Here is a 13,153-nt window from a genome sequence, read left to right as displayed (position 1 = left end):
TGAAAAGAAGGGGAAAGATGAGTATTTTTCCAAAGTTGGGGAGGGGCATTTAAAACTTCAAAGCGGAATTAAATTATAGTCTCTCTGAAACTCCCTCTACAAATCAACAGTTTTGTTTTCCTCATGTTATCCCTCATGCTTTGTTCTGTTGCTTTTGCAGCTTAACAATACATGAATTTTTAGAATTCTTAAAGTATTTCTCGATTAGCATGATGTGCCATTAAGCTGGTAAGAAAAGGAAAAGAAATTCTTAAAGATAAATATTAACTCCATAGTGGACTTTTATACTTCCAACATGATGTGAATGTGATTGAACAGTGAACCTCTTATCTGTATTATTTTATGTTGCTGGGAATGCACCGTGGAATGTAGTTTCATTTGGCACCAGTTTTAGTTTGTTCTTCCAACTTGGTCCTGGCCTCACCCTCATAGCTCAGAAATGCATAGAATCAAAGTCCTGCTAAATGACTCCTGATGGCTGAAACAGGAGATTCTTGAACTACTTTTTGACTGCTGTCTTCTTTTCCCAGCTGGGAGGGGTGGAGTGTGTCTGACTGGGGGCAGGGGCAAGCTGAAGACCATGGGTATTTTCGTGATTGTTTCTTGCTGTCACCTGGATGACAAGGGCAGCATCACAAGGCCGGGCACAGTTGGTTTCATACGTGGCAATACCGTTCCTGTGTGGGATAATGTACCCTCATGCTGCTCTCATGCTCCAAGCCCCTTCACCAAAGTGCACGCACCTACTATACACTTAGGAGAGCAGGCACGTGACAGGAGAAAACAATCTTGTCCATTAATTGCATTTGTAATAGTGAGTTTGCCTGGTGAGCAAACAAAACCAAGATTTTGAGCACAGATTAGGTGCATGCATTTACTAGGTGTGAAGTAGACTTAAGTTGATCTTCATTGTACAGGTTTGTAGCCAGGGGCCCACATCCGTCAGCAGCAGAGCTCAAAAGAGAGCCCTTCTTCTCCAGACCTGCCGTTCCCCGGCACCACATGCTTAAAATCATGACAATGAGAGGCAGGATCTTATGTGGATCAGGGTCCACGTTTTAAGCATGGGTGGAACATTGATTTTAAATAAGTGGCATTCATTTGCCAGATTTTTATTCCATGAATTTTGAATGGCAAAGTCTGTCTCATGGGATGAATGCAGTTCGGAGTCTCATATTCACACCTCTAACATCTTATTTCCTCCCTGGGACACATTTTCTCTCTGCTGTTCTAAGTTAATCACTGCTAAAAATGGCAGTGCCCCTCCCATGCTAGGTGTATGGTCCCCACCAGCAGTGCTCAGTGCCACGTGGAGTATGGAAAGTCACCCAGGCTTGAGCCCTCGCTTGCCTGTCACTGGCAGCACAGATTTGGGATTACTGAATGTGCGCATCTGCCTTGTCCAGTGGGTATTCTGTGGCAGGAAAGCAAAAAGGTGTACTTAACCTGCTTTTCCAAAGTAGAAGCTCAGTTTTATTAACACTGACCCATCACATCACTGTAAGATGGCAGATCTCCTAATCTCCATGTGGCTTGGCTAGCAGCTAAGTTCACGGCATTTCAGACCTTACTAAGGCCAGTGCAAGTGTCAACTGGTTTTCCTGCTGAGGGTGACCACATGCTGATACGGTGTCTGCTCAGAGACCTCTAAGCAGAGGTATACCTCTAATATACCTTAGACTAAAATAATTGAGAGGCCTTTAAAGAGTAACCAAGAGAGGGGCACTTGAGTGGCTCAGTCAGTTAAGTATCCAAATCTTGATAGTGGCTCAGGTCACAATCTCATGGTCATGATCTCATGATCATGGTCTCACAATAGTGAGAGTGAGCCCCCAGTCGGGTTCGGAGCTGAGCATGGAGCCTACTTAAGATTCCCTCCCTCCTGCTCCCTCTGCCCCTCCCCCACTTGCATGTGCTCTTAGTTACATGTGCACACTCTCTATCTCTCTCAATAAATTAAAAAATAAAAGGAAAAAGAAAAAGAAATCTTAGGCCAGTGTAGATTCTTCCCTGACTATGTTCTTCTGTCTCCTCCCAGAAATGTTTTTTTAATGCATTCTCACGTGCTGACAGAGGCCAAAGAGGCCAAGAGAGAACAGCAGTCATACCAGGATTGGGGATCAAGGGTGGGGGGCCAGGGTCCACAGGATGAGCTGACAAGCCAGCACCTCATCCCCCAATGTTGATCCAGTGTTGCCGGAGCTCTAGGTTTCTTAAGACAACAGGAAATTTGAGATTTGTATAAATCTCCCAATTTTTGTTATTCTATTAATAAATTTAAAAATGTTTTAATGCTATATAAACCAAAGAAAACATATCAACCAGCTAAACTTGGCCTGTGAACACCACTTTACAATTTAACTATATTCTATGAGACATTTGTCATTGATTAGAGCAGTGAACTCATATTGGTCTAAGGAGAGCCTTTCTAAAGTTGTCTGTTCAAGCCATCCTCCACCCCGTTCCAAAAGTTCTATTTCTGAAACAGTAGTTTTGTCAAACATCTTTTACTCTCACCCTGTTTTTGACTCATTGATGGCAGAAGGTAGATGTGCTGCCTAGCACACATGCCAGTTATTTGCCACCCCTGGCTCCCTATCAGGTCAGCCTCCACCAGGCCATCGCCACATAGCCTTTACCTCCAGCTGCTATTGGACATCGCTGTGCCAGCCACATCCAACCACAAGACTCCTCCACTAGGTCGATGCCTCTCTTTCCTACCCCTGCTCAGTCCTTTCCTTCCCATCCCATTTTCTCCTTTCTTTACAAATCCTTGTCAACATTTTAATTTTATTATAAATATAACTTTGGTTATTTTATTTTATTATATTTAAGTATATCTGTTATTTTAAGTTATTTTATTATAAATATAACTTGAATTAAGAACAAGGCATTGAAAAAAAGAATGCATTGAAATCACAATTATTAATCTTTACCCTTTTTACCACTTTCCTAATCTCTTTTTTTTTCTTCTTCTCTCTCTCATTCTTTCACCCTTATTTTCTACCTTCTTTCAGTTTCTTAGTCATGGAAAAGCTCTTTCCCATTATAGGATTTTGTACATGCTGTTTTCTATGTTTTAAGTCTCCTTCTCTCAACCTTTTGCATGATTGGCTTATCCTTCTTCTGGACTCAGCTCTTTTAAGAAACCTTCCCTGACCACCCTGGTTATACCATCCCACCCCAAGTTGTCCCTAAAGGCACTCTGCTCATTGCCTTGCTAGCACTCCCACAATTTGTGATTGTATATTTATATGTATAGTTGATGTTTTCCGAAGGAGGGACAGAGAGCAGGGTCTATTTAGCTCATTGCCAGGTTCCTAGCACCTTGCAGAGGGCCTGAGCCAGCAGAAGTCCTGCTCTATTTAGCACATAAATAAATGGATCATAGATTTACTAAACACCACCCAAAAGCCAGAACACAGTTTTATTGTACAGTGAAAAACCCACAAGTGCTATTGTTATTAAGAATCTTTATATCATGGCTCTGTGGACCTCTGTGCCTCACTGCATTTCTTTTGTCTGACTTAGTAATTGTGTTCAAGTAAATCAGGATGTCTTTTAAGAAAAAAGAACAAATCACATTCAAGTCTACAAATTTAGGATGTAAGGTTTCCAAATACTCTCAAAGCTTCTAAATAATGGCTAAAGAGCCATTATGTTTTCCTATACAACACATGAAAAATATCCACAGGGTCATAATTTCTCATGGGCATACATTGAATTAAAAATAGAAGACTGGCTTTTGGAATAGCAGAGTGAGGACACAGTGGATTCTGTCCCTAACAAACATTTTAAGTGGAGAAAACTTTAAAAATCATTTTTTTTAATGTTTTATTTATTTCTAGGAGAGAGAGAAAGACAGCGTGAGCAGGGGAGGGTCAGAGAGAGAGGGAGTCACAGATTGAAACAGACTCCAGGCTCTGAGCTGGCAGTCAGCACAGAGCCCGACGCGGGGCTCGAACCCACAAACCGCGAGATCATGACCTAAGCGAAAGTCGGACGCTTAACCGACTAAGCCACCCAGGTGCCCCTAAAAATCATTTAAAGCCTCTGGAAGAGCAAGGAGTCTGTGGCCCTTTAGCCATGATCTCTACCCCACCAACCAAATTTGTCTTATGAAGACTGTTCTGGGGCTCTACTCCAGGACTGCAGTCAAGAAGATGCCCTCTCCCCCCCCCACACACACACAGCCTATAGTCTGGGTTCAGTTTCACTGTAGGGGAATCTCCTAGCCCAGGTTGCAACTCCACCCCAAGTGTGGTGGGCCAAGAATACTGGCCCAGTTGTCCTATCTGAGCTCACCCATAGGATAGAGGCACCACACCGGAGAAGCAGCCCCAGACCAGTGCCACTACCACCACCCTCAGTACCCACTCTAGATCAGAAGTGTAACTCCAGGAGAAGGGGATTCCATCCCCACCCCCAGTTCTGTGAAGTGGCACAGAGGTTCTGCCCAGAGGACAATAGGTTATAAGGAAGAAGAACCCTATGGCACTGCCTGAGAGAATTGACTTTTTTGAAACAGAGTACAGTTCCATGCCCAAAGGTGTTGTTGAAAATAATGGGGATCTTGGTGGAGAGCAATTCCAAGACTGCCTATAGCTCTGTGATACTGTATCAATAAGGAAATAACCAAGCAACCAGCAATTTAACAGAGAGCATTAGGGAAAAGACATAGCCAAGAAGAACCTTCCTAGTCTCACAGTAAAACTTCCAGATGCAGGAAGGGTGTGCTTAGTTGCACCCACTCAGGAGCAATCAGGGCAACCCACAGGGAATATTGGGGTATAGGCCTCACTGGCATGCAGGCCTCAGCACTACCCCCAGCCACACTAGATGAACAATAAGCCACTCTGACCCAAGAGCCACTGCTAGGAAGCTAGACTTTAAAACAAATNTGTAATAAATAAATAAATAAATAAATAAATAAATAAATAAATAAATAAATAAATAAAACAAATGAGACACATCCCTAGCAGTCTGGCAGGCCCGAGGCCATGCCCTCACAGGAGTGATTCATAGGGAGTAATACAAGTCCTGGCTGATGGAGAGCTATGAGGCCAAAAACCTACCTCCTTGAATCATGATATCAACCTCTAAGGTCTATCATCCAGTGGCAGAGAGGAAAAATCTAACTTCCAAGGGAGCTTAAGCACAACCTTTCAAAGTGGCTTATGCTGACCTAGGGGCAACCCCTAGGTAGCCATGTGGAAAGATTAAAAACAAACAAACAAACAAAAAATCTGAGCAGGAACATACTTAAGCCTGCAGGAAAAAGTAGTTCAGACAAGTCACTAAACAACTGATTAACTAACATGCAAATAACAACATTATCAGCCCCTGGGGTAGACAAGTTATCCCTATCTAGAGTTGCCACAATACATTGTCAAAAATGCTCAGTTGTTGACAAAAAATTACAATATTTATGAAGAAACAAGGAAGTATTACCCACAAACAGGAGGGGAAAAGTGCAGGCAATTGAAGGGGCCCACATGTTGGACTTAGTACACAAAAAATTTCAAAACAGCCATTATAAATATATTCAGAGAATTCAGGAAAACCATGTCTCAGGAATTAAAGGATGATTTGTTGACAGTGTCTAGTCAAATGGAGAATATCAATAAAAAGATACAAACTATAGAAGTACTTGGATGGCTCATTTGATTGATTCTGACTTCAGCTCAAGTCATGATCTTGCAATTAATGAGTTTGAGCCCCACATTTGGCTCACTGCTGTCAATGCAGAGCCCACTTTGGATTCCCCCCACTCTCTTTCTCTCTTTCTCCCCCTCTCTCCCTCTCCCTCTCTCTCAAACATAAATAAACATTTTTTAAAAAGATACAAACTATAAAAAAAAAAACAATTGGGAATTCTGGAGTTAGAAAGTGTAATAACCAAAATGAAAACTTCACTACATAGGCTTACCAGTAGATTTGAGCTGACAGAAGGAAGTTTGTGAATGTGAATCCAGAGTAATTGAACTTGCACAATGTGAAAGAGAGAGAGAGAGAAAACAAAATGTAGAGTGCTCATGTTGGCACCACTTATGCTAAAATTGGAATGATGCAGAAATTACTATAGCCCCTGCACAAAGATGACACACAAATTTGTGACAAATTACATATTGTTTTTTTAAAATTGTTTTAATGTTTATTTTTGAGAGAGAGACAGAGCATGAGCAAGGGAGGGGCAGAGAGAGAGAGAAAGAAAGAGAAGGAGACACAGAGTCTGAAACAGGCTCCAGGCTTTGGCTGTCAGCACAGAGCCCAACACGGGACTCGAAGTTGGGAACAGCGAAATCATGACCTGAGCTGAAGTCAGATGTTCAACCAAGTGAGTTACCCAGGGACCCTAAAACATTACATAGTTTTAAGACTTTTGTCAAATTTAAAATTCTTCCTGAAAAGAGTATGGTAATTTCAATAGGATGTTAAAAACTAATCTCAAATTTATGACTACAGAGTATCTTAGAGATTCAAAGTACTTTTAAATAACTCAATCTTGGCTTAGTTGGTTAAGTGTCCAGCTCTTGGTCTCTACTCAGGTCATGATCTCACAGTTCATGAGATTGAGCCCCACTCAATTCTATCTCTCCCTCCCTCTACCCCTCCCCCATGCTCTCACTTTCTCAAAATAAGTAGACTCCAAATAAATAAATACTCAATCTTTATGAAGAAACAGGGGACACCAAAATAAATCATTTCTATATGATTATAGAAATCTCCCAAATAGCAAATATCCTTAGGGGAAAAATAAAAGAATGAAGAAAATGAGAGGGTACCTGGGTGGCTCAGTTGGTTAAGCATTTGACTTCAGCTCAGGTCATGATCTTGAGGTTCATGAGTTTGAGCCCCACATCCAGCTCTGTGCTGACAGCTCGGAGGCTGAAGCCTGCATCAGATTCTGTGTCTCACACTCTCTCTGCCCCTCCCCCACTCATGCCCTGCTTCTCTCTCTCTCTCTCTCTCTCTCTCAAAATAAATGTTTTTTAAAAATTAAAAAAAAAGAATGAAGAAAATGAAACGGAACCCATAGAAATGTGGAACACCATAAAGTGCACCAACATATGTGTAATGGGAGTGCCAGAATGGCAGGGAAGTTGGGGGGAGGGTGCAGAAAAAATATCTGAGGAAACAGTAGCTGAAACATTTCAAATTTAGTAAACTTTACTCATCTGGAAGCAGCCCAAGTGTCCACTGATAGATGAATGGATAAAGATGTGAGGGGTGTGTGTGTGTGTGTGTGTGTGTGTGTGTGTGTATTTACTAAATTTTTTCAAACTTTTGATAAATAGATCATTCAAATCTTATACAGAATTTCCAAGGAAGAAAAAGAATCCCTGTCAACTTATATGAAAATGATATAAATAGTATTGATATGAGAAATAAAATTAAATCTAATATGAAAAATAAAAATAAAGGTCAGTACCACTCACAGACATAGAAAAATCCTAAACAAAACATAGAAAAATCATGTAGTCATTCCAATTAATATGAAAAATTCATTTCATAAGATCCAATACCCAGCCATGATTTAAAAAATTTTTCAGCAAACTAGGAATGTTTATAAAAAAATTTTTTTACATTTATTTATTTTTGAGAGAGACAGAGCACCGGTGGGGAAGGGGCAGAGAGAGAGAGAGAGAATGAGACACAGAATCTGAAGCAGCTCCAGGCTTGAGCTGTCAGCACAGCCCAACACAGGGCTCAAACTCACAAGCCATGAGATCATGACCTGAGCTGAAGTCAGGCACTTAACCGACTGAGCCACCCAGGTACACAAAGCAGGAATGTTTAACCTGATGAATGATATCTACCAAAAGAATCATTCATGATTCTTGCATACTAAAGCAAGCATCATTCTTAATTATAATACTCTGAAAACATTTTATTCAGAATCAGGATAAGTATGCCCAGTGTCACTAGCTTCTCTTTAGCATTGTGCTGAAGGTCCTAAAGAACAGTCAGAAAAGATAAATAATAATAATTTTTTAAAAACATAAGGGTTAGGAAGGTTGAAGCAAGTTGTCATTACACATAGAGGAAATGATTACATAAAACTTTATAAAAGTATTGCAAATAACTTTAGTAAGATTGAGGGATTACAAAAATTTTCTATCTTAAAGTCCAACTGTATTTCTTTACACCACCAAGACAGCAGCAACAACAAAGAAAAACCATTTAAAACAGCAAACAAAATCATAAGTGATATAGATGTAGATCTAACAAAAGATGTTCAAGAACCATAGGGGGAGACCTTATACTAAAATTGGCCTAAGGACCCTGCCAAGGAAAGATTGATCTATTTGTACCAGCCACTGTGCTAAGCCCTGTGTCACTGTTTTAATGCTCACCACAGCCCTCTCAATTAGGATCCCTTATTCCCATGTTAAGAGTAAATTCAAGTTCATACAGTAAGTAACTTTCTTAAGGTCCCAGAGTTAGTAACATGGTGTTTCTTTACTCCCTGGGAAGCCATTTGTGTTCTTTTAAACTTTGATGTGATTTATAGGGAACATTTCTAGTGATTCAGGAAAAACAAGTTGATCAGGAGGCCCTTTTCTGCTCAGACCTGTCACACTAGCACTGATTTTAGGAGATAGTATCTACTGAGCAGGAAGCAGCAGCAAGTGGGTGGAGTTTTTTTGTGTGCTGCTGAGAAGCTAACTCTGGTTTGGACTGTTGAATGCCACAGTTCCAGTCCATCTGAACTAATGAGGACAGTGACTCCACCACAGGCCTGAGCTTCCGCTGAGTGAGCAAGGCAAGGTGGGAAAGCATGTGTGGCCAGGCATGAAGAAAAAGAGGAAGAAGGAAAATATTAATAACTCTCTCTAGGGCAGAAGAATGTGAGCACCATTCCTTGGTTATTTGAGATAAAGGGAAATACCAGAACAGATTTAAGGAAGAAATATTAGCTAATTCCTCTCCTCTCCTCAACACAAGCAAACCTTTCTGGTTTTATAAAGCAGATCCATGGAGATCTTTATATTCATCTTGACTTTTGCATATATTAACAAACAATAATGCTTACAAAACAGTGCCTGATGCATGAGTATAGTCATGCAGGCATTAATTGAACTGGTATAAGACCACTCACAGGAAGTCTAGAGTTTCCTCCTTAGGAAATGGAGCCTGATTCCCCAGTGCTTGCCTTAGCCTCCCTAATTAGACATGGAACAGAGAGACAAGACAGGTTATGGGTAATTAAAGGTGAATAGGCCTTTGAGGAAAAAAAACATTAAAGCACTTCCTCCAAAAGGTTATGTATGATACGAAAAGGTCTGTGGACAAAAAAAGACATTATAAATTCAACACATAAATGTATACTTCCATTCTTGCTTTCACATAGCAAACTGTTTTAAATAGGACAATATTACGAAAGAGTAATCTTGTCTTCTTTCCCACTTGGGTCTCGGATTAAAGTCATACAGTATTGAACAGTTAATAAAATTGTTTTCAAGTGATTTAAGAGTATTTCTTTTTCATTATATTACATTAGCAGCCTTAAAAAATTTTAGCATAAATTCCTTACATTCTGAACCGAATATCCTAATATGATTCTTGTCAAACATTTAAAAGTAACTTTTGAAGTTGCAGAATGGATAAAGTTCTTCTAGATATGATTTATGTCTAATTTTTTGATTTAGCAGTAGGAGAAATCATTGCCTGTCTATAAAGATTAGATTAAGATATTGTAGAGTTGAGGGCCATCATCTAGTTTGCCGTGAGCTAATTCCTTGTCTCCTTTTTGATGCTTGCTTGCAGACCAGAATGCTAGTTGCTCTGAGATGCTCTCTCCTACTCCACTCCACAGAATTAATCACTCTTCTACATTCATACAATTTGTTACTGTAACGTGATATTATGGCACAAAAATACCAAATCAAGTGCCTTGCATTTAAGACCTGGTTCAGTTATTTCCACACGGTCTTGGCTGGGTGTTTTAAAAACAGTCTAAGCCTCACTTTACTCAGCTATCAGTAATCCCTAGTTTCCTTGGATGAAGGATTAAATAGACAATATGACAATGCTGTAATTAGTCATAATATATTATATTTGTGTTAGGTATTAATGTTGCTCAAATCTTTTGATTTTCAATTATATTTTTATTTGACTCCTTCCCTCCTTACATATCCTACAAAGTATAAGCTCAGTGAGCTCCAAATGCATGCACTAGTGAGTGAATAAGTGAATGAATATTTCTGCCAACACTGTATACAGTTAGGTATTATGTGAGTTTGGTGTGTATGTGTTCACAACATAGCCTCATTCAGTCTCTCAAGCATGGAAAGAGCTTTTATTGAGAGCCTGCTCAGACAGAGAACACGGGAGCATTTTCAACCCTAATGTTTTCAGGATGGAATTAATAGTTCATTTGTATGTGGTTCCTTATAATGGAGAAGATTTCATGAAAAAAGTAAGATTTTAAGTTTTGTTTCATGAATCATTAATAATGTATTTGTTTCCTTTTTTAAAAATCCAAATATACTTATAATTTCATACTCTGAGAGTTATCTCTAAAAGTAAATGGTTTTCAGGGGTGCCTGAAATGGCTGGATGGATGGCTCAGTTGGTTAACTGTCTGACTCTTGATTTTAGTTCAGGTCTTGATCTCAGGGTCATGAGTTTAAGCCCAATGTTGGGCTCCATGCTGGGCATGAAGCCAATTTTTTAAAACAAGTACAGAGAGCAGTCAAATTAAATAGGTAGGTAGGTAGGTAGGTAGATATAGATAGATAGATAGATAGATAGATAGATAGATAGATAGATAGATAGATGTAGGTGGGTAGGTAGGTGGGTAGGTAGGTGGTTTTCAGTATTGAAGATACACAAGAAAACATGTGCTTAAAGTTATATCACAATTTCCCTTTAATGACAAAGGGAAATGCCTCTTTGGAAAGCATAGTATTTTTCTAATGGATTTTTAACCATTTGATTCTTTTTCATTGTTTGCCTGTGGTTAGCACAATGAATTAGAACTGTAGCAACTTCCAGAAGTACCAATCTTTTTTCCATAATTATCCTATATTTATCCAGTAGAATTTTCTTCAAGTTGTCTCCTATGCCGTTTTTTCCCTTTAAACAACTTTTTAAAGGTATAATTTGTATGCAGTACAGTTTACATAGATACAATAAAATGCACCCATTTAAGCATATAGTTCAATGGGTCTTGACAAATATATCTACCATGTAGATTCACTTCACAGTGAAGACATAGACTATTTCCATCACCCCCAAAAGTTTCCTTATGCCCTCTGCTGTCAATCTCTCCTGGCCCCAGTTCCAGCACCCTGGGAACTAGAACAGAGCTCAGCTCCTATACAGAAAGGAGGAAGACAAAAGCAGTACTGGACTTGGAATGGAACACTTATTTCCAATCTAAGAAATCTGTATTCAGCCAAACTACCCATAAAGTTTGAGGATAGTTTATTGAAAATTTCATGAGTGGTTTAAAAAAATTTAACCCCCATTCCCCCCTTCTCAGGAAGCTAGAAAATGTGACCTACTAACTTACAGCCAATTTAAAAAGGAAGATATGAGAGGTGCCTGGGTGCCTCAGTTGGTTAAGCATCCGACTTCAGCTCAGTTTATGATCTCACAGTCCGTGAATTTGAGCCCCGCATCGGTCTCTGTGCTGACAACTCAGAGCCTGGAGCCTACTTCAGATTCTGTGTCTCCCTCTCACACTCTGTCCCTTCTCCGCTCACACTCTGTCTGTCTCCCTCTTAAAAATAAACACTTTAAAAAATTTTAAGAAGGAAGATATGAGATATGGAAAATAGGAGCTGAAACATACAGCGAAGGAAATCCCTCAGATTTTCTGACAGGAGATCTCAGAATAACTACCATGCCACAGGTAGATGCTAACCAGTCCAGACTGGAGCACAGTAGAGGCTCCAGGAGAGTCCTTTCCAGGCAGAGCACCTGTACGGTTCAGCACCCTGAAGGAACAAAGGAACATTTTGGTAACTGACAGAGGTATAGAACTTATGATAAGTACATAGAAAACTAATTTAAGAGGCCCCTGGATGGCTCAGTTGGTTAAGCCTCTGACTTCCACCCAGGTCATGATCTTGCTGTCTGTGAATTCGAGCCCCACATCAGGCTCTATGCTGACAGCTCAGAGTTTGGAACCTGCTTCAGATTCTGTGTCTCCTCTGTCTTCCTCTTCTCTGCTCACACTCTGTCTCTCTCTCTTTCTCAAAAATAAATCAACATTAAAAAGAATTTTAAAGAAAACCAATTTAAAAGTCTATATAGAAAAAGGAGGGGCGCCTGGATTGCTCAGTCAGTTAAGCTTCCGACTTCTGCTCAGGTCATGATCTCCCAACTCCTGAGTTCAAGCCCCACATCAGGCTCTATACAGATAGCTCAGAGCCTGGAGCCTGCTTCAGATTTTGTGTCTCTGTCTCTCTCTCTCTGCCTCTCCCCTGCTTTCACTGTGTGTGTGTGTGTGTGTGTGTGTGTGTGTGTGTGTGTGTGTGTGGGTGTGNGATCAAGAAGATGTGGTTTATATGATGGAATACTACATGGCAATGAGAAAGAATGAAATCTGGCCATGTGTAGCAACATGGATGGACCTTGAGGCTGTTATGCTGAGTGAAATAAGTCAGGCAGAGAAGGACAGATACCATATGTTTGCATGTATAGGAGGAGTAGGAGGAACTTAACGGAGGACCATGGGGGAGAAGAAAGGGGGAAATAGGGGGGGAGAGGGAGGGAGACACCCATTAGAGACTCTTGTATGTTGAGAACAAACAGGACTGATGGGTGTGTGTGGGGGGGTGGTGGGCATGGAGGAGGGCACTTGTGGGGATGAGCACTGGATGTTATATGGAAACCAACTTGACAATAAACTATTTGTAAAAAAAAATAATCTGTTCTTGGTTGTCATTCTTTCCTTTTTTGTTTCCCTTTGCTGATTTGTTTTGTTTCTTAAATTCTACATATGAGTGATATCTTATGGAATTTGTCTTTCTCTAACTGGCTTACTTTGCTTAGGATTATACTCTCTAGCTCTGTCCATGTCATTTCAAGTGGCAAAATTTCACTCTTTTTAATGACTGAATAATATTCCCCGCTTGCGCGTGCACGCTCTCTCTGTGTGTGTGTGTGTGTGTGTGTGTGTGTGTGTGTGTGTGTGTGT

The 13,153-nt window shown here is 40.2% G+C and overlaps 1 protein-coding gene and 1 non-coding gene across 4 annotated transcripts in view; both read left to right on the top strand.

The window, feature by feature from the left end:
• Positions 1 to 13,153, top strand: part of SPIDR (scaffold protein involved in DNA repair) — a 469,654-nt gene that overhangs the window by 383,132 nt on the left and 73,369 nt on the right. The window lies entirely within an intron of this gene.
• On the top strand, positions 6,030 to 6,133 carry LOC144235095 (U6 spliceosomal RNA). Its single transcript, XR_013336142.1, has one exon. It is a non-coding gene; the product is annotated as a U6 spliceosomal RNA (small nuclear RNA).

This window comes from Crocuta crocuta, unplaced genomic scaffold, assembly GCF_008692635.1.
Source record: "Crocuta crocuta isolate KB4526 unplaced genomic scaffold, BGI_CrCroc_1.0 scaffold381, whole genome shotgun sequence".
NCBI classification, from domain to species: Eukaryota; Metazoa; Chordata; class Mammalia; order Carnivora; family Hyaenidae; genus Crocuta; species Crocuta crocuta.
The sequence above is the reverse complement of the archived record's forward strand: the minus strand, read 5'-3'. Positions and strand labels throughout refer to the sequence as shown.